Below are 19,855 nucleotides of genomic sequence, written 5' to 3' on the forward strand. Positions count from 1 at the left end.
GAAACGGACCAGTCTCTAATTCTGTATCCTCTAAGCAAGAGGGTAATACTTCACAACCCAAACCAGCCTGGAAACCAATGCAAGGCTGGAACAAGGGTAAGCAGGCCAAGAAGCCTACCACTGCTACCAAAACAGCATGAAGGGATAGCCCCCGATCCGGGACCGGATCTAGTGGGGGGCAGACTTTCTCTCTTTACTCAGGCTTGGGCAAGAGATGTTCAGGATCCTTGGGCGCTAGAAATAGTTTCTCAATGTTATCTCCTGGAATTCAAGGAACTACCCCCAAGGGGAAGGTTCCACAGGTCTCAATTATCTTCAAACCAAATAAAGAGACAGGCATTCTTACATTGTGTAGAAGACCTGTTAAAGATGGGAGTGATACATCCAGTTCCAATAAGAGAACAAGGAATGGGATTTTATTCCAATCTGTTCATAGTTCCCAAAAAAAAAGAGGGAACATTCAGACCAATTTTGGATCTAAAGATCCTAAACAAATTTCTCAGGGTACCATCGTTCAAAATGGAAACTATTCGAACGATCCTACCTACTATCCAGGAAAATCAATTTATGACTACCGTGGATTTAAAGGATGCGTACCTACATATTCCTATCCACAAGGAACATCATCAGTTCCTAAGGTTCGCTTTTCTGGACAAGCATTACCAGTTTATGGCACTTCCATTTGGATTAGCCACTGCTCCAAGGATTTTCACAAAGGTACTAGGGTCCCTTCTAGCGGTTCTAAGACCAAGGGGCATTGCAGTAGTACCTTACTTGGACGACATCCTGATTCAAGCGTCGTCCCTGTCAAAAGCAAAGGCTCATACGGACATCGTCCTAGCCTTTCTCAGATCTCACGGATGGAAGGTGAACAAAGAAAAAAGTTCTCTGTCCCCGTCAACAAGAGTTCCCTTCTTGGGAACAATAATAGATTCCTTAGAAATGAGGATTTTTCTGACAGAGGTCAGAAAATCAAAACTTCTAAGCTCTTGTCAAGTACTTCATTCTGTTCCTCGTCCTTCCATAGCGCAGTGCATGGAAGTAATAGGATTGATGGTTGCAACAATGGACATAGTTCCTTTTGCACGAATTCATCTAAGACCATTACAACTGTGCATGCTCAGACAGTGGAATGGGGATTATACAGACTTGTCTCCGACGATTCAAGTAGATCAAAAGACCAGAGATTCACTCCGTTGGTGGCTGACCCTGGACAATCTGTCACAGGGAATGAGCTTCCGCAGACCAGAGTGGGTCATTGTCACGACCGACGCCAGCCTAGTGGGCTGGGGCGCGGTCTGGGAATCCCTGAAAGCTCAGGGTCTATGGTCTCGGGAAGAGTCTCTTCTCCCGATAAACATTCTGGAACTGAGAGCGATATTCAATGCTCTCAGAGCTTGGCCTCAACTAGCAAAGGCCAAATTCATAAGGTTTCAGTCAGACAACATGACGACCGTTGCATATATCAATCATCAGGGGGGAACAAGGACTTCCCTGGCTATGAAAGAAGTGACCAAGATAATTCAATGGGCGCAGGATCACTCCTGCCACTTGTCTGCGATCCACATCCCAGGAGTGGAAAATTGGGAAGCGGATTTTCTGAGTCGTCAGACATTCCATCCAGGGGAGTGGGAACTCCATCCGGAAATCTTTGCCCAAATAACTCAATTATGGGGCATTCCAGACATGGATCTGATGGCGTCTCGTCAGAACTTCAAGGTTCCTTGCTACGGGTCCAGATCCAGGGATCCCAAGGCGACCCTAGTAGATGCACTAGTAGCACCTTGGACCTTCAACCTAGCTTATGTATTCCCACCGTTTCCTCTCATCCCCAGGCTGGTAGCCAGGATCAATCAAGAGAGGGCCTCGGTGATCTTGATAGCTCCTGCGTGGCCACGCAGGACTTGGTATGCAGACCTGGTGAATATGTCATCGGCTCCACCATGGAAGCTACCTTTGAGACAGGACCTTCTTGTTCAGGGTCCATTCGAACATCCGAATCTGGTTTCCCTCCAGCTGACGGCTTGGAGATTGAACGCTTGATTTTATCAAAGCGTGGGTTTTCAGATTCTGTAATAGATACTCTGATTCAGGCTAGAAAGCCTGTAACTAGAAAAATTTACCATAAAATATGGAAAAAATATATCTGTTGGTGTGAATCTAAAGGATTCCCATGGAACAAGATAAAAATTCCTAAGATTCTATCCTTTCTACAAGAAGGTTTGGAGAAAGGATTATCTGCAAGTTCTCTGAAGGGACAGATCTCTGCTTTATCTGTTTTACTTCACAAAAGACTGGCAGCTGTGCCAGATGTTCAAGCATTTGTTCAGGCTCTGGTTAGGATCAAGCCTGTTTACAGACCTTTGACTCCTCCCTGGAGTCTAAATCTAGTTCTTTCAGTTCTTCAAGGGGTTCCGTTTGAACCCTTACATTCCGTAGATATTAAGTTATTATCTTGGAAAGTTTTGTTTTTGGTTGCAATTTCTTCTGCTAGAAGAGTTTCAGAGTTATCTGCTCTGCAGTGTTCTCCGCCCTATCTGGTGTTCCATGCAGATAAGGTGGTTTTGCGTACTAAGCCTGGTTTTCTTCCGAAAGTTGTTTCCAACAAAAATATTAACCAGGAGATAGTTGTACCTTCTTTGTGTCCGAATCCAGTTTCAAAGAAGGAACGTTTGCTACACAATTTGGACGTAGTCCATGCTCTAAAATTCTATTTAGAGGCTACTAAAGATTTCAGACAAACATCTTCCTTGTTTGTTGTTTATTCTGGTAAAAGGAGAGGTCAAAAAGCGACTTCTACCTCTCTTTCCTTTTGGCTTAAAAGCATTATCCGATTGGCTTATGAGACTGCCGGACGGCAGCCTCCTGAAAGAATCACAGCTCACTCCACTAGGGCTGTGGCTTCCACATGGGCCTTCAAGAACGAGGCTTCTGTTGACCAGATATGTAAGGCAGCGACTTGGTCTTCACTGCACACTTTTGCCAAATTTTACAAATTTGATACTTTTGCTTCTTCGGAGGCTATTTTTGGGAGAAAGGTTTTGCAAGCCGTGGTGCCTTCCATTTAGGTGACCTGATTTGCTCCCTCCCTTCATCCGTGTCCTAAAGCTTTGGTATTGGTTCCCACAAGTAAGGATGACGCCGTGGACCGGACACACCAATGTTGGAGAAAACAGAATTTATGCTTACCTGATAAATTACTTTCTCCAACGGTGTGTCCGGTCCACGGCCCGCCCTGGTTTTTTAATCAGGTCTGATTAATTATTTTCTCTAACTACAGTCACCACGGTATCATATGGTTTCTCCTATATATATTTCCTCCTGTCCGTCGGTCGAATGACTGGGGTGGGCGGAGCCTAGGAGGGATCATGTGACCAGCTTTGCTGGGACTCTTTGCCATGTCCTGTTGGGGAAGAGAATATCCCACAAGTAAGGATGACGCCGTGGACCGGACACACCGTTGGAGAAAGTAATTTATCAGGTAAGCATAAATTCTGTTTTTCGTGCCTTTCGAAATTTCAAGGCAGGAGCAGCATCAACTTCCTCCACTTCAAAACAAGAGGGAACTGTTGCTCATTCCAGACAGGCCTAGAAACCTAACCAGTCCTGGAACAAGGGCAAGCAGGCCAGAAAGCCTGCTGCTGCCCCCAAGACAGCATGAAGGAACGACCCCCTATCCGGAAACGGATCTAGTAGGGGGCAGACTTTCTCTCTTCGCCCAGGCGTGGGCAAGAGATGTTCAGGATCCCTTGGCGTTGGAGATCATATCTCAGGGATATCTTCTGGACTTCAAAGCTTCTCCTCCACAAGGGAGATTTCATCTTTCAAGGTTATCAGTAAACCAGATAAAGAAAGAGGCATTCCTAAGCTGTGTGCAAGACCTCCTAGTAATGGGAGTGATCCATCCAGTTCCGCGGACGGAACAAGGACAGGGTTTTTATTCAAATCTGTTTGTGGTTCCCAAGAAAGAGGGAACCTTCAGACCAATTTTGGATCTAAAGAGCTTAAACAAATTCCTCAGAGTTCCATAATTCAAAATGGAAACTATTCGGACCATCCTACCCATGATCCAAGAGGGTCAGTACATGACCACAGTGGACTTAAAGGATGCCTACCTTCACATACCGATTCACAAAGATCATCATCGGTTCCTAAGGTTTGCCTTTCTAGACAGGCATTACCAATTTGTAGCTCTTCCCTTCTTGTTGGCTACAGCCCCGAGAATTTTTACAAAGGTTCTGGGTTCACTTCTGGCGGTTCTGAGACCGCGAGGCATAGCGGTGGCTCCTTATCTAGACAACATCCTGATACAGGCGTCAAGCTTTCAAATTGCCAAGTCTCATACAGAGATAGTTCTGGCATTTCTGAGGTCGCATGGGTGGAAAGTGAACGAGGAAAAGAGTTCTCTATCCCCACTCACAAGAGTCTCCTTCCTAGGGACTCTTATAGATTCTGTAGAGATGAAAATTTACCTGACGGAGTCCAGGTTATCAAAACTTCTAAATGCTTGCCGTGTCCTTCATTCCATTCCACGCCCGTCAGTGGCTCAGTGCATGGAAGTAATCGGCTTAATGGTAGCGGCAATGGACATAGTGCCATTTGCGCGCCTGCATCTCAGACCGCTGCAATTATGCATGCTAAGTCAGTGGAATGGGGATTACTCAGATTTGTCCCCTCTACTAAATCTGGATCAAGAGACCAGAGATTCTCTTCTCTGGTGGCTATCTCGGGTCCATCTGTCCAAGGGTATGTCCTTTCGCAGGCCAGATTGGACGATTGTAACAACAGATGCCAGCCTTCTAGGTTGGGGTGCAGTCTGGAACTCCCTGAAGGCTCAGGGATCGTGGACTCAGTAGGAGAAACTCCTCCCAATAAATATTCTGGAGTTAAGAGCAATATTCAATGCTCTTCTGGCTTGGCCTCAGTTAGCAACACTGAGGTTCATCAGATTTCAGTCGGACAACATCACGACTGTGGCTTACATCAACCATCAAGGGGGAACCAGGAGTTCCCTAGCGATGTTAGAAGTCTCAAAGATAATTCGCTGGGCAGAGACTCACTCTTGCCACCTGTCAGCGATCCATATCCCAGGCGTAGAGAACTGGGAGGCGGATTTTCTAAGTCGTCAGACTTTTCATCCGGGGGAGTGGGAACTCCATCCGGAGGTGTTTGCTCAATTGATTCATCGTTGGGGCAAACCAGAGTTGGATCTCATGGCGTCTCACCAGAACGCCAAGCTTTCTTGTTACGGATCCAGGTCCAGGGACCCAGAAGCGATGCTGATAGATGCTCTAGCAGCGCCTTGGTTCTTCAACCTGGCTTATGTGTTTCCACCGTTTCCTCTGCTCCCTCGACTGATTGCCAAGATCAAACAGGAGAGAGCATCGGTGATTCTGATAGCGCCTGCGTGGCCACGCAGGACCTGGTATGCAGACCTAGTGGACATGTCATCCTTTCCACCATGGACTCTGCCTCTGAGACAAGACCTTCTAATACAAGGTCCTTTCAATCATCCAAATCTAATTTCTCTGAGACTGACTGCATGGAGATTGAACGCTTGATTCTATCAAAGCGTGGCTTCTCCGAGTCAGTCATTGATACCTTAATACAGGCACGAAAGCCTGTCACCAGGAAAATCTACCACAAGATATGGCGTAAATATCTTTATTGGTGTGAATCCAAGAATTACTCATGGAGTAAGGTTAGGATTCCTAGGATATTGTCCTTTCTCCAAGAGTGTTTGGACAAAGGATTCTCAGCTAGTTCCTTAAAGGGACAGATTTCTGCTCTGTCTATTCTTTTGCACAAGCGTCTGGCAGAGGTTCCAGACGTCCAGGCATTTTGTCAGGCTTTGGTTAGAATTAAGCCTGTGTTTAAACCTGTTGCTCCCCCGTGGAGCTTAAACTTGGTTCTTAAAGTTCTTCAAGGAGTTCCGTTTGAACCCCTTCATTCCATTGATATTAAACTTTTATCCTGGAAAGTTCTTTTTTTGATGCCTATTTCTTCGGCTCGGAGAGTCTCTGAGTTATCTGCCTTACAATGTGATTCTCCTTATCTGATTTTTCATTCAGATAAGGTAGTTCTGCGGACCAAACCTGGGTTTTTACCTAAGGTGGTTTCTAACAAGAATATCAATCAAGAGATTGTTGTTCCATCATTGTGTCCTAATCCTTCTTCAAAGAAGGAACGTCTTTTACATAATCTGGACGTAGTCCGTGCCTTGAAGTTTTACTTACAAGCTACTAAAGATTTTCGTCAAACATCTACCCTGTTTGTCGTTTACTCTGGACAGAGGAGAGGTCAAAAAGCTTCAGCAACCTCTCTTTCCTTTTGGCTTCGGAGCATAATACGCCTAGCCTATGGGACTGCTGGACAGCAGCCCCCTGAAAGGATTACAGCTCATTCTACTAGAGCTGTGGCTTCCACCTGGGCCTTTAAAAATGAGGCCTCTGTTGAACAGATTTGCAAGGCCGCGACTTGGTCTTCGCTTCACACCTTTTCCAAATTTTACAAATTTGATACTTTTGCTTCTTCGGAGGCTGTTTTTGGGAGAAAGGTTCTTCAGGCAGTGGTTCCTTCCGCTTAATCCCTGCCTTGTCCCTCCCATCATCCGTGTACTTTAGCTTTGGTATTGGTATCCCACAAGTAATGGATGATCCGTGGACTGGATACACTTAACAAGAGAAAACATAATTTATGCTTACCTGATAAATTTATTTCTCTTGTAGTGTATCCAGTCCACGGCCCGCCCTGTCATTTTAAGGCAGGTCTAAATTTTAATTAAACTACAGTCACCACTGCACCCTATGGTTTCTCCTTTCTCTGTTTGTTTCGGTCGAATGACTGGATATGGCAGTTAGGGGAGGAGCTATATAGCAGCTCTGCTGTGGGTGATCCTCTTGCAACTTCCTGTTGGGAAGGAGAATATCCCACAAGTAATGGATGATCCGTGGACTGGATACACTACAAGAGAAATAAATTTATCAGGTAAGCATAAATTATGTTTTTTTAACAATATTATATACCAAATACTGTGAATTGTCACCTTACTGTCTATGTCACAATCCTTCATAAATCTTAGAGTATGGCAGAAAGTCAGATACCGGGGGTTTCAATAAGAGAGAGGAGGCATATAGTTAGTAAATCAATAACATATAAAATCAATGTCATATAAAATCCATGATCATAGTTTAGAGTCATTAGAGATGGAATAAGGCTAATGGAGATGTAATCAGGAAACCTAAGAATCCATGTAAAATGGTGAAAGATCCAGCATGGTGTTCAACCCCTTAAGTGTTAGTGTCCAGTGTGTATATCCATCTGGCCTCAAGTCTAAGGAGCCGATTGCCCCTATTGCCTCCCCTTGTTAGTTGTGGCACCTGGTCAATGAGCATAGTTCTAAGGCTTGAGACACTATGCTTACATTGGGCAAAATGGCGAGCTACTGGCTGGTCAGAGTCCCCTTTTTTCAGGGCTTCTCTGATCGCACAGCGATGATTTGCCATGCGTTCCTGGAACGTAGTGACCGTTTTGCCTATATACACAAGGGAGCATGGGCAAATCAACATGTAATTCACATAGGTACTCATGCATGAAAGTCTATAATTGATCTTATAGCGTTTGTTGGTGTGTGGGTGTTGGAACGTGTCACCTTTCAGCATGCTATCACATGTCACACAGTCCCCACATTTAAAGCAACCCTTTTTGCTAGACTTCAGCCAGGTATTTGTCTCATAACACCTAATGGGGTCAGTCTTCCCCAATAAATCTCGCAGATTTTTCACGCAGCGGTATACTACCCTTGGGGGTTGTTTGTGGAAAAATGGCAGAGATTTATCCATGTTGATTAGATCCCAGTGTTTAGAAATAGCGTTCTTAACATCTTGATGCATAGGATCAAATGCGGTGATGAAGTTAATATGTTCATCTGTACTGATAGTATCCTTTTTAATGGCTGTTGTACCATGGAACCGTGTTGTCACTTTTTCTTTGACATCTCTTACCATCTCCTGGTCATAGCCTTGTGCCACCAGTTTGTCAGACATTTCCTTTAATTGTATCTCTCTATTGAGCACCTCTGTATTATTACGTAGAACCTGAGTGAGCTGAGAGGCAACTATTCCCCTCTTTTTATGTATAGGGTGACAGCTGTGTGCTTTCAATAGGGAGTTTCGGTCTGTAGGCTTGGTGTTCAAGGACGTGCCAAACCTACATACCCCATCATCTACAACCTTAAAGATGTTGAGGTCCAAAAAATGGACCACCTTAGCATCAAATTCTAATTTAAATTTAATAGGGGAGGTCAGATTGTTTAATCCATTTACCCAAGCTGTGAGGCTCTCAGTAGTACCACGCCAGATAAGAAAGACGTCATCTATATATCTGGTGTAGTATACCACCTCCACCATGTCCTGGGGCCGCATGACAAATTGCTCATACCAGGACATGTAGAGGTTGGCATATGTAGGTGCCATATTTGACCCCATAGCGGTCCCTGAGATCTACAGACATAAGTCCCTTTCAAATTTAAAATAATTTTTCTCTAAACAAATCTGTAAGAGTTCCAATAGAAATCTAATAGGAGGACCATCGTATTGGCGAGATCCCACCACCATGGACCTGACAGCCTGCACACCCCCAACATGAGGAATGGAGGTGTACAGACTGTCAACGTCCATGGTGGCCAGAATGTCACCAACTTGTAAAAGGTTAAATGAAGTAAAAAATTTAATAAGACTAGGTGAGTCCTGTAAATAAGCATATGTGTCTTTAACCACTAGTTGTAAGTGGTGGTCAATATACTTAGCGATGTTTTAAAATAAAGAACCCCTGGCAGATACAATAGGTCTGCCAGGGGGTTTGACCAATGTTTTATGGACTTTTGGCAACAAATACAGGACTGGTATTATTGGAAAGTCAACTGTAAGAAAGGCAAATTCATTGTCATTCAAAATACATGCTTCCACTGCAGACCTCAGGGACTGATCTACCTGTCTCTTAAAAGCTGTTGTGGGGTTACCTCTTAGGCGTATATAAACCTTCTCATCAGCAAGCTGGCGTATGGCCTCCTGGCGGTAATCGTCATAATTCATAATGACAATCCCACCCCCTTTGTCCGCCGGACGTATGATGATGGATTGATCATCACTAAGCCCCTTAATCGCTTTAAATTTCTGTGGTGATAGATTAGGATAACTCCTCCCTTTCTGTATATTATCAAGGTCATGACATACCATACGTGTGTACCCCTTAATGGAGGGATGTGTAGTTGTAGGTTCAAATGTAGATTTTGGTCTAAATGTGTGTTCAGTAATCGTGGTTTGATCCTTATCTTTAAAGAAGTCTTTAAGTTTCAACTTTCTCTGAAGATTATGTGTATCCACAATCTTATGAAACTTATCATTGTTGGGAGTAAGTATAAAGGACAAGCCACGATTCAACACCTTGTGTTCCACATCAGTCAGACATCTGTCACTGAGGTTAAACACAATGTCTATTTTTTCTTGGGGTTTTGTTTTCTTGCTGTATCCCCCCGTCTGCTGTGGGGTCTTTTGTCTCTTTTGCCACATTTGGCATCAGTGGTGGTTTTCGCGGCTGCTCTGGTCACAACACCAAAAAAAGAAGCCTCATTAGACTTAGGGGCTTGTGTTGTGTCAAAACCATCAGTTACATCCCCTTCAGAGGAGTCCCCACCACTGGTGTCAATAGTACCAAAAACATTTTTTGATTTAGTGTACCTGCGTCTAGCTCTGGGTGCATCATGATCCTTGCCATATAACCATCTGTAAATCCGCTTCTCCCTCTAATTACTCTCTACTGATGTTAATTTCCTGTTCTTAAAGGATATAAGATCATTTTTATATTTCCTGACCTGGGCATCCAATTTGGTGACCCAATCCTGAGTCTTGTTGCAAATCATAGTCTCATAACTATGTGATTTAATAATCTCAATTTCCACTTTCATTTTATTCTCTAATCTAGTTACCTCCTCAATAACTATTAGAATTAGATCATACGAGCATTTATTGAGTATTGAGCACCATTTGCGACAAAACTCGGGATTGGAACGTCCAATAGTGGGAACATTCTTGACTCTAAAGCCCCTGGGAATCTGTTTACCCCTATGATAGTTGGATAGGTACACTGCATGTAGATGAAAGTCGATCTCCCTTTTCCTCAAATTAAGAAGTTTATGATACACATGAATAGGGGTATCCCCTCTCAACTCACTCAGGTCCGCTGTAATCCGGATTCTATTGGCATCCTCATCTGTGTATACAAGAATGTCCGTATTCACATCATCCTCCTCCAGGAGAGCTTATATATTTATTTATTATAATACATAGAAAGATAACCAACTAGGGGTATCTGAAAAGTGAGATAACAACACAAAGAGGTATGAAGATATATATGTGTGCAACCAATACAAATGGTAAAAAAACACTTTGCTCGAATTGATGAGATATCTATAACACAAACAAAATCTCCAAAATATAAGGAGATAAAAAGAGATAATAAAAGTCAAAATAAAAGTGAAAATAACAATAAAATGTTAATATTGCAAGGACAATGTCCGATGGGTAATTGAGATTGTAGTGGCAGGTAAATTCTGCAAGCTTCTCTTGTGTCCCACGGTGGGATGGTGATTCAGAACTTGATATATAAACAAAACAAAGGGCGCCTCAAAGTGAAACCTGGTTGTGAGATATAATCAACAAGTAGAGATTGAATACTACTCACAAGATCGGTGGCACCTTATGGATTGTAGGTGCATATGGGCAGGCTGACCTTCAACAGCAGTCTGCACACTGTGTCCCCAGGGACCCTCGGCACCGCTATGAAGGCTTCAACCAGCCATGCACAGCAGTCAGCAAACTTTGTGGGCTTAGGTACACAATGCCTAAAAACAGAAAGTACTCCAATCGTCCAGCCGTCAGTGGGGGGAACCAAAGAGTGTTAAGATATATTTCACCTGTTCACTGGTTCAGCTATAATGAAAACCTGGCTTGTTGGGGGTACTTGAGGACCGCGGTTGAGAAACAATGAGTAACAGAAAATGCCCAGAGATTCCATTTTGTAGCCATTTCCTTCTGTGTCTCCTGTAATAGTAAACTTTTTTTCTGCTCTTCACAAACCCTGATATTTATGTAGGAAAGTCAGTCATAAAACCATTTTACAGGGAAAACGTCATCAAAGTGAGATTTAAAAGCAAATTTTTGGATAACACAAGAGATATAGGGATTGCGCTATATATAACAGAGAACAAAAAGTAACTTTTTTATACGTTACTAATCTTATAACTCTTAACATATACTATACAGATGTTGGTATAATGTGGAGTGAACAATACTAAAAACGAGCAGTTGAGTTGTTTGGAAGAAACACACAACACTATGTGTGGCGAAAAAGAGGCACAGCACACCAACATCAAAACCTCATCCCAACTGTGAAGTATGGTGGTGGGGGCATCATGGTTTGGGGCTGCTTTGCTGCGTCAGGGCCTGGACGGATTGCTATCATCGAAGGAAAAATGAATTCCCAAGTTTATCAAGACATTTTGCAGGAGAATTTAAGGCCATCTGTCTACCAGCTGAAGATCAACAGAAGATGGGTGTTACAACAGGACAATGACCCAAAGCATAGAAGTAAATCAACAACAGAATGGCTTAAACAGAAGAAAATGCGCCTTCTGAAGTGGCCCAGTCAGAGTCCTGACCTCAACCCGATTGAGATGCTGTGGCATGACCTCAAGAAAGCGATTCACACACAGAATATTGCTGAACTGAAACAGTTCTGTAAAGAGGAATGGTCAAGAATTACTCCTGACCGTTGTGCACGTCTGATCTGCAACTACAGGAAACGTTTGGTTGAAGTTATTGCTGCCAAAGGAGGTTCAACCAGTTATTAAATCCAAGGGTTCACATACTTTTTCCACGTGCACTGTGAATGTTTACCTAGGCCTAGATTTAGAGTTGGGCGGTAGCCGTGAAAACCAGCGTTAGAGGCTCCTAACGCTGGTTTTAGGCTACCGCCGGTATTTGGAGTCAGTCAGGAAAGGGTCTAACGCTCACTTTGCAGCCGTGACTTTTCCATACCGCAGATCCCCTTACGTCAATTGCGTATCCTATCTTTTCAATGGGATCTTTCTAACGCCGGTATTTAGAGTCGTGGCTGAAGTGAGCATTAGAAATCTAACGACAAAACTCCAGCCGGTTTATAAAGCTCTTAACTACTGTGCTCTAAAGTACACTACCACCCATAAACTACCTATGTACCCCTAAACCGAGGCCCCCCCACATCGCCGCCACTCGATAAAAAAATTTTAACCCCTAATCTTCCGCTCCGTACACTGCTGCCAACTACGTTATCCCTATGTACCCCTAATCTGCTGCCCCTAACACCGCCGACCCCTATATTATATTTATTAACCCCTAATCTGCCCCCCACAACATCGCCTCCACCTGCCTACACTTATTAACCCCTAATCTGCCGTCCGCACGCCGCCGCCAGCTACATTATAGCTATGTACCCCTAATCTGCTGCCCCTAACACCGCCGACCCCTATATTATATTTATTAACCCCTAATCTGCCCCCCACAACGTCGCCTCCACCTGCCTACACTTATTAACCCCTAATCTGCCGAGTGGACCGCACCGCTATTATAATAAAGTTATTAACCCCTAATCCGCCTCACTCCCGCCTCAATAACCCTATAATAAATAGTATTAACCCCTAATCTGCCCTCCCTAACATCGCCGACACCTAACTTCAAGTATTAACCCCTAATCTGCCGATCGGAGCTCACGGCTACTCTAATAAAATTTTTAACCCCTAAAGCTAATTTTAACCCTAACCCTAACACCCCCCTAAATTAAATATAATTTTATTCTAACGAAATAAATTAACTCTTATTAAATAAATTATTCCTATTTAAATCTAAATACTTACCTGTAAAATAAATCCTAATATAGCTACAATATAAATTATAATTATATTATAGCTATTTTAGGATTATTTATTTTACAGGCAACTTTGTATTTATTTTAACCAGGTACAATAGCTATTAAATAGTTAAGAACTATTTAATAGCTAAAATAGTTAAAATAATTACAAAATTACCTGTAAAATAAATCCTAACCTAAGTTACAATTAAACCTAACACTACACTATCAATAAATTAATTAAATACAATACCTACAATTATCTACAATTAAACCTAACACTACACTATCAATAAATTAATTAAATACAATATCTACAATTATCTACAATTAAACCTAACACTACACTATCAATAAATTATTTAAATAAAATATCTACAAATAAATACAATGAAATAAACTAACTAAAGTACGAAAAATAAAAAAGAACTAAGTTACAAAAAATAAAAAAATATTTACAAACATTAGAAAAATATTACAACAATTTTAAACTAATTACACCTACTCTAAGCCCCCTAATAAAATAACAAAGCCCCCCAAAATAAAAAATGCCCTACCCTATTCTAAATTAAAAAAGTTCAAAGCTCTTTTACCTTACCAGCCCTGAACAGGGCCCTTTGCGGGGCATGCCCCAAAGAATTCAGCTCTTTTGCCTGTAAAAAAAAACATACAATACCCCCCCCCCAACATTACAGCCCACCACCCACATACCCCTAATCTAACCCAAACCCCCCTTAAATAAACCTAACACTAAGCCCCTGAAGATCTTCCTACCTTATCTTCACCTCACCGGGTCCCGATCTGTCCAGAAGAGCCTCCGATGTCTTGATCCAAGCCCAAGCGGGGGGCTGAAGAGTGACGTCCATCCTCGGGCTGAAGTCTGGATCCAAGCGGCGGCTGAAGAAATCCATCATCAGCTGAAATCGGAAGTCCATCATCGGGATGAAGTCTTCTATCAAGCCGCATCTTCAATCTTCTTTCTTCTGGAGCGGAGCGGAGCCATCTTCTTTCCAACTGACGCGGATCCAACCTCTTCAACCGACGCCTACTCGCCGAATGACGGTTCCTTTAAATGATGGCGTCCCTCGAATTCCGATTGGCTGATAGGATTCTATCAGCCAATCGGAATTAAGGTAGGAATATTCTGATTGGCTGATGGAATCAGCCAATCAGAATCAAGTTCAATCCGATTGGCTGATCCAATCAGCCAATCAGATTGAGCTCGCATTCTATTGGCTGATCGGAACAGCCAATAGAATGCAAGCTCAATCTGATTGGCTGATTGGATCAGCCAATCGGATTGAACTTGATTCTGATTGGCTGATTCCATCAGCCAATCAGAATATTCCTACCTTAATTCCGATTGGCTGATAGAATCCTACATATATATAAGATAATACAAAAAGTCATTGGTAGTATTAGGTCTTTCACTTGATTGCAATCTAACCTGTTTCATCATTTTTAGATGAGTAGATGCATATGATAATATATAGATGAATGTAATGACTGAATCACTCTTATTATTGAATGATTTGATGCAGAAAAATGGTCTGTAGCCATTTTTGGGTTGTTTGCATTTGCACCAGTAATATTTATGGGGTCTCCACTAACTTTACTAATTACTGCACATATTGGAAAAATCTAATCTTCTAGCTTATAAATAGGATATTGCATTGTGAAATTCTTTGTTAAGAGTAGATACACCAATTGTAGTTTGGAGATTTGCATGAGAATCATGTAATTTCCTAAAATGGGTGCTTACAGGACATAAAACCACAAATGTTTTTTCATGCTTCAGATTGAGCGTACGATTTTTAACAACTTCATATTTACTTCTATTATCTTATTTTCCTTCTATTGGCAGTGAGAGTCCAGAAGAACATTTTTAACCTATGGTAATTACTCTACCTGGCCACCAGGAGGAGGCAAAGTCACCCAAACAAGACTATAAATATCCTTCCCACTTCCCCTACCTTTGCTTCATCATTACCGGTTCTCTGGTTACTTATTTTAATACTGTGCTGGCCTGGCCTGCCAGCCGTTTAGTGGGGTAACTTCTGAGCTATCTAAGGGTTCGTCCTCAGAAGGTTGCCCATAACTGTCAGTCGTGGCCTCCGCCAACGCACCTGGGCTCTGTACTGGAAAGCAATGTCTAGCACTCAGGACAGCAGGCACAGCAGCTTGTATACAGGCCGTGAGGTCATTGGGTAAAAGGCCCACCCCACCCGGGGTCAGACTACTCTCTGCACAGCGCTCTGGGGCAACTGAAGTCGCATTAACAGGCTGTTGGATAGGGATGTCTGCATCAGCCGAAGCTTGAGCAGCCGCAGTAGGACCTGCTGGAAACAGGGCACGCAGGAGCTCCTTCGCGGTCTGTCCGCTTGGGCCTTCTGAGTAAGACATCAGGACATAAGTTAGGCAGCATTACATAGTTGTGCCAGAGGATTTACACTGATTATTTTGCAAACAATTCATTTACTGTTGCCAATGGAATTTACCAAGGAAGATTCCTCAAGACACTATTAGAAAAGAGTCGTCCATTATATGTTGTGTGTAATAATCAATCATGAACCTCACAGCGGGGTATCTGGGTCCCAATGCACTGAACAGTCCCTCTTTTAGGCCCTGTTTAGGGCATCTTATCGACCCCTCGGGTCCGGCTGAGACGTGTTGCTACCGCTCTCCCACAGGACTGTTATGCAGTGGAGATGGCACGAAAGCGCTGCTTACGACGGGAATCAGCGTCTCCGTCCCCCACTGCGGCTTTCCCACTGTTTGTTGGTAGTAATGTCATTTCAACAGATCACATGCCTTTACTTGGTACATGTCGCAGTGGGGGGCGGAGACGTTGATTGTTACTACAATCTTAATTGCACCTATAACAGTGTGATTGATACTCTTATCCAGGCACCAGACACATTTACTACAAGGTCTGGAGGACTTCTCTTTACCGGTGTGACCAGCTAGGTTTCTCTTGGCGTAGAGTAAAGACTCTGCGTATCCTTCAATTTCTCAAATTCTATCAAGGGTCAGATCTCTGCCCTTTTTGTTCTGTTTCAACAGAAGTTGGCCAGTTTGCCAGATGTTCAAGAGTTTGTTCAGACTCTGGTTAGAATTAGACCTGTTTTCAAGCCAATTGTTCTGCCATGGAGCCTAAATTTAGTTTTTAAGATTCTTCATTGGGCTCCAGTTGAGAATCTGAATGCTGTTGATATTAAATGAATCACTTGGAAAGTGGTTTTCTTATTGGCTATTTACTCTGCTCACAGAGTTTCAGAGCTTTCTGATTTGATGTTTGATCTTCCGTATCTGGTGATCCATCAGGATAAGGCTGTGTTGAGGACTCAACTAGGCTTTCTACCGAAGGTAGTAAATACTCGCAACATCAACCAGGGGATTGTGGTTCCTTCACTCTGTCCCAATCCGTCATCCTCCAAGGAGAGATTTTAACATAATTTGGATTTGGTCAGAGTGCTGAAGTTCTACCTTTGCGCTACTAAGGAGTTTTGTCAATCTTCTTCCTTATTTATCCTGTATGCTGGAAAGCGCAAGGGGGAGCAGGCCCTCAGCTGTCACTATTTCCTTTAGGTTCAGAAGTCTGATTCACATGGCATACAAGGAAGCGGGTCAGGAGCCCCCTTCAATAATCACAGCACATTCCACTTGTGCACTGTCTGCCACTTGGGCCTTCAAGAATGAGGCCTCAGTTGAACAGATTTCCAAGGATGCAACTTAGTCTTCATTACACACATTCACAAAGTTCTATACATTTGATGTTTCCTTCCATAAGGCAGGAAGAGTCCACAACTTAATTCCTTACTGTTGGGAAATACAACACCTGGCCACCAGGAGGAGGCAAAGCTAACCTAGCCAAAGGCTTAAATATCCCTCCCACTTCCCCTATCCTCCAGTCTTTCATTGCCTTTTGTCACTACAAGAGGTGGCAGAGAAGTGTCAGAAGATTTGGATAGTCCTGTAATGGGTATGTTCCCTTCAAGAAAGGACTGGACTTTTATGTTATGTCACCCTTTTTCATAGCAGGGGAAGTCCTGTCTTATGCACTACGTGACTGGGTGCGGTCTCTTTAATTTCCTAAGATCCTGCTGCAGACATAATTTCTGAGGAGAGCGTTTTTCACTGTTAGCTGTCTGGGTCTAGGAGGTGGTGAGTGCCCCAGCCATTGGGAGTATTAAGGTGCCGTTTTTTAAATAAAAGTGTTCCTTTTTGCTTGTCCTTCTGTGGGTATATAAAAATGGAGGACTCTGATACTACATTAGAAGGTTCCGCTCCTTCTGTACTGATTAATAATTCCTGTTTATTTTGTTAAGAATCTGTGGTTTGCCCGCCTGCTCAATTTTGTTCCATTTGCTTAAACGCTGTTCTAAAGTCTAAGAAGGAAGACAAGCCTGCTAATACTCATAGCACTATTAGCTCTTCTGAGCTGTCTACTTCTCAGGAATCTGGGTCCCAAAAAATGACTACCCTTTCTACATTATCCGCTCCACATGCAGTTCCCCACGGCTCAACTAATCCTCCATCTGGAGAGGGCTTTTTATCCAGCAGACTTTACCAAGCAGTTACAATCGGCGGTGTCTGCGGCCCTGAATGCCTTACCCTCCCTTTAACAAACACAAGAGAAAGGTTAAACATAGTTCTCCTGACCTAGTGTCATCTAAATATTTGTCGGATTTAGCTACTATATCCCAGCTATCCAAGGATGTGTTTACCTCTGTAGCTTCAGAGGGTGAACTTTCTGAGTTGGAGACTTCAGTTTCTAACCCTCCTTCAGCGGAGGAACCGCCCTTTAGATTTAAAATTGAGCATCTGCATTTTTTAATCCTGTTTACACTAGAGGTTCCAGAGGCTACACTCTTTGAAGAGCCTAAGAGTAGGAACTTCTTTTTCCCCCTCGTCTTCTTTTAAAAAATGATTCCCTGACTCATTCCTTTCGTGCTGACAAGTCACAACAACAGCAGTCCTCTTCTAAGTCTGAGCAGCCCAAGAGTACTTAGAAGCCGGCTCACTCCTGGAATATATCCAAACAGACTAAGAAGCCCGCCGAGAACAAATCGGCATTAAGGGGCGGCTCCCGATCTGGGATCGGATCGAATAGGGGGCAGACTCTCTATCTTTTTTCAGACACTTGGTTTCAGGGTACAGGACCCTTGGGTCCTGGAGGTTGTATCTCAAGGATACAGGATAGGATTCAAATCTCATCCGCCCAGGGGCAGATTCCTACTCTCCAGTCTGTCTACAAGAAAAGAGGACTGCCTTCTTAGGTTGTGTATGGGATCTCTCCTCTCTAGGAGTAATTGTCCCATTACCTACAGCAGGAAAGAGATTTGGGGTTTTATTCAAACCTTTTCGTGGTTCCAAAAAAGGAGGGAACTTTTTGTCCATTCTTGACCTAAAGTGCCTAAACAAGTTTCTGAGTGTTCCCTCTTTCAAGATGAAGACAATATGGTCAATCCTTCCTCTGGTTCAGGAAGGACAGTTTATTACCACTATAGACCTGAAGGATGCATACATTCACATCCAGATTCACAGGGAACATTTTCTGTTCCTGAGGTTTGCTTTTCTGGACCAGCACTTCCAGTTCATAGCTCTTCCGTTTGGCCTAGCTACTGCTCCAAGGATACTTAAACAGGTTCTGGGGGCTCTTCTAGCCGTTACCAGAACACAAGGTATTGCAGTAGCGCCTTACCTGGACGATATTATGGAACAGACACCATCTTTTCGTTTAGCGGAAGAACATTCGGAGTCCCTTCTCAATCTTCTAAGAGTTCTCTTACTCCAAGTACACGGTTGAATTTTCTGGGAACTATAATAGACTCCATATCCATGAGAATATTCCTCAAAGATCAGAGATGTTGCAAGCTAACTTCTGCAGGTCTTGCCCTCCAGGCATCCTCAAGACCCTCAGTGGCTCAGTGTATAAAGGTAATCGAACTCATGGTGTCCTGCATGGACATCATTCCTTTTGCCAGATTCCATCTCAGACCCTTACAACTATGCATGTTGAGACAATGAAACGGTGACCATTCAGATCTGTCTCAACAGATCGTGCTGGACAGCCTGTCGAGAGACTCTCTCTCCTGGTGGCTTTGTCCAGATCATCTGTCCCAAGACATGTGCTTTTTGAGACCGTCCTAGGAGATTGTGACTACAGATGCAAGCCTTTCTGGCTGGGGAGCCATTTGGGGTGCTAAGAAGGCACAAGGTCTGTGGACTCAGGAGGTGTCCTCCCTTCCAATCAATATTTTGGAACTCCATGCAACCTTCAATGCCTTGCAGGCTTGGCCCTTTCTGGGTTTGTCCCAGTTTATCAGATTCCAATCAGACAACATAACCTTGGTTGCCTATATCAACCATCAAGGGGGAACGATAAGTTCCTTGGCGATGAGAGAAGTATCTCAGATACTTGAGTGGGCAGAGATTTACAAATTTACGCTGTCAGCTATCCACATTCCGGGTGTGGATAACTGTGAAGCGGACTTCCTCAGCAGGCAATCCTTTCACTCAGGGGAATGGTCTCATCACCCCAAGTTGTTTGCAGAGATATGCAGCGAGTGGGGACGCCGGAGATGGATCTCATGGCATCTCGCCTCAATACCAAGCTACCCAGGTATGGGTCGAGAGATCCTCAGGCGGAACTGATAGATGCCCTATCAGTACCATGGAGGTTCAGTCTCGTATATCTTTTCCCTCCATTACCGTTTCTCCCTCGTGTGGTGGCTCGTATCAAGCAGGAGCGAGCATCAGTGATTCTGATTGTTCCGTCGTGGCTGCAAAGGATGTGGTTTGCTGATTTGGTGGGGATGTCCTCATCTCCTCAGTGGAGGTTACCTTGTCGCAGAGATCTGCTGATACAGAGTCCCTTTGTTCATCAAAATCTAGATTCTCTGAGGCTGAC

The 19,855-nt window shown here is 43.4% G+C and overlaps 1 protein-coding gene across 1 annotated transcript in view; it reads left to right on the forward strand.

The window, feature by feature from the left end:
* The window catches only part of LOC128652423 (protein argonaute-3), a 382,994-nt gene that overhangs the window by 333,814 nt on the left and 29,325 nt on the right, over positions 1-19,855 (forward strand). The window lies entirely within an intron of this gene.

Source organism: Bombina bombina, chromosome 3 (genome assembly GCF_027579735.1).
Source record: "Bombina bombina isolate aBomBom1 chromosome 3, aBomBom1.pri, whole genome shotgun sequence".
Taxonomy (NCBI): Eukaryota; Metazoa; Chordata; class Amphibia; order Anura; family Bombinatoridae; genus Bombina; species Bombina bombina.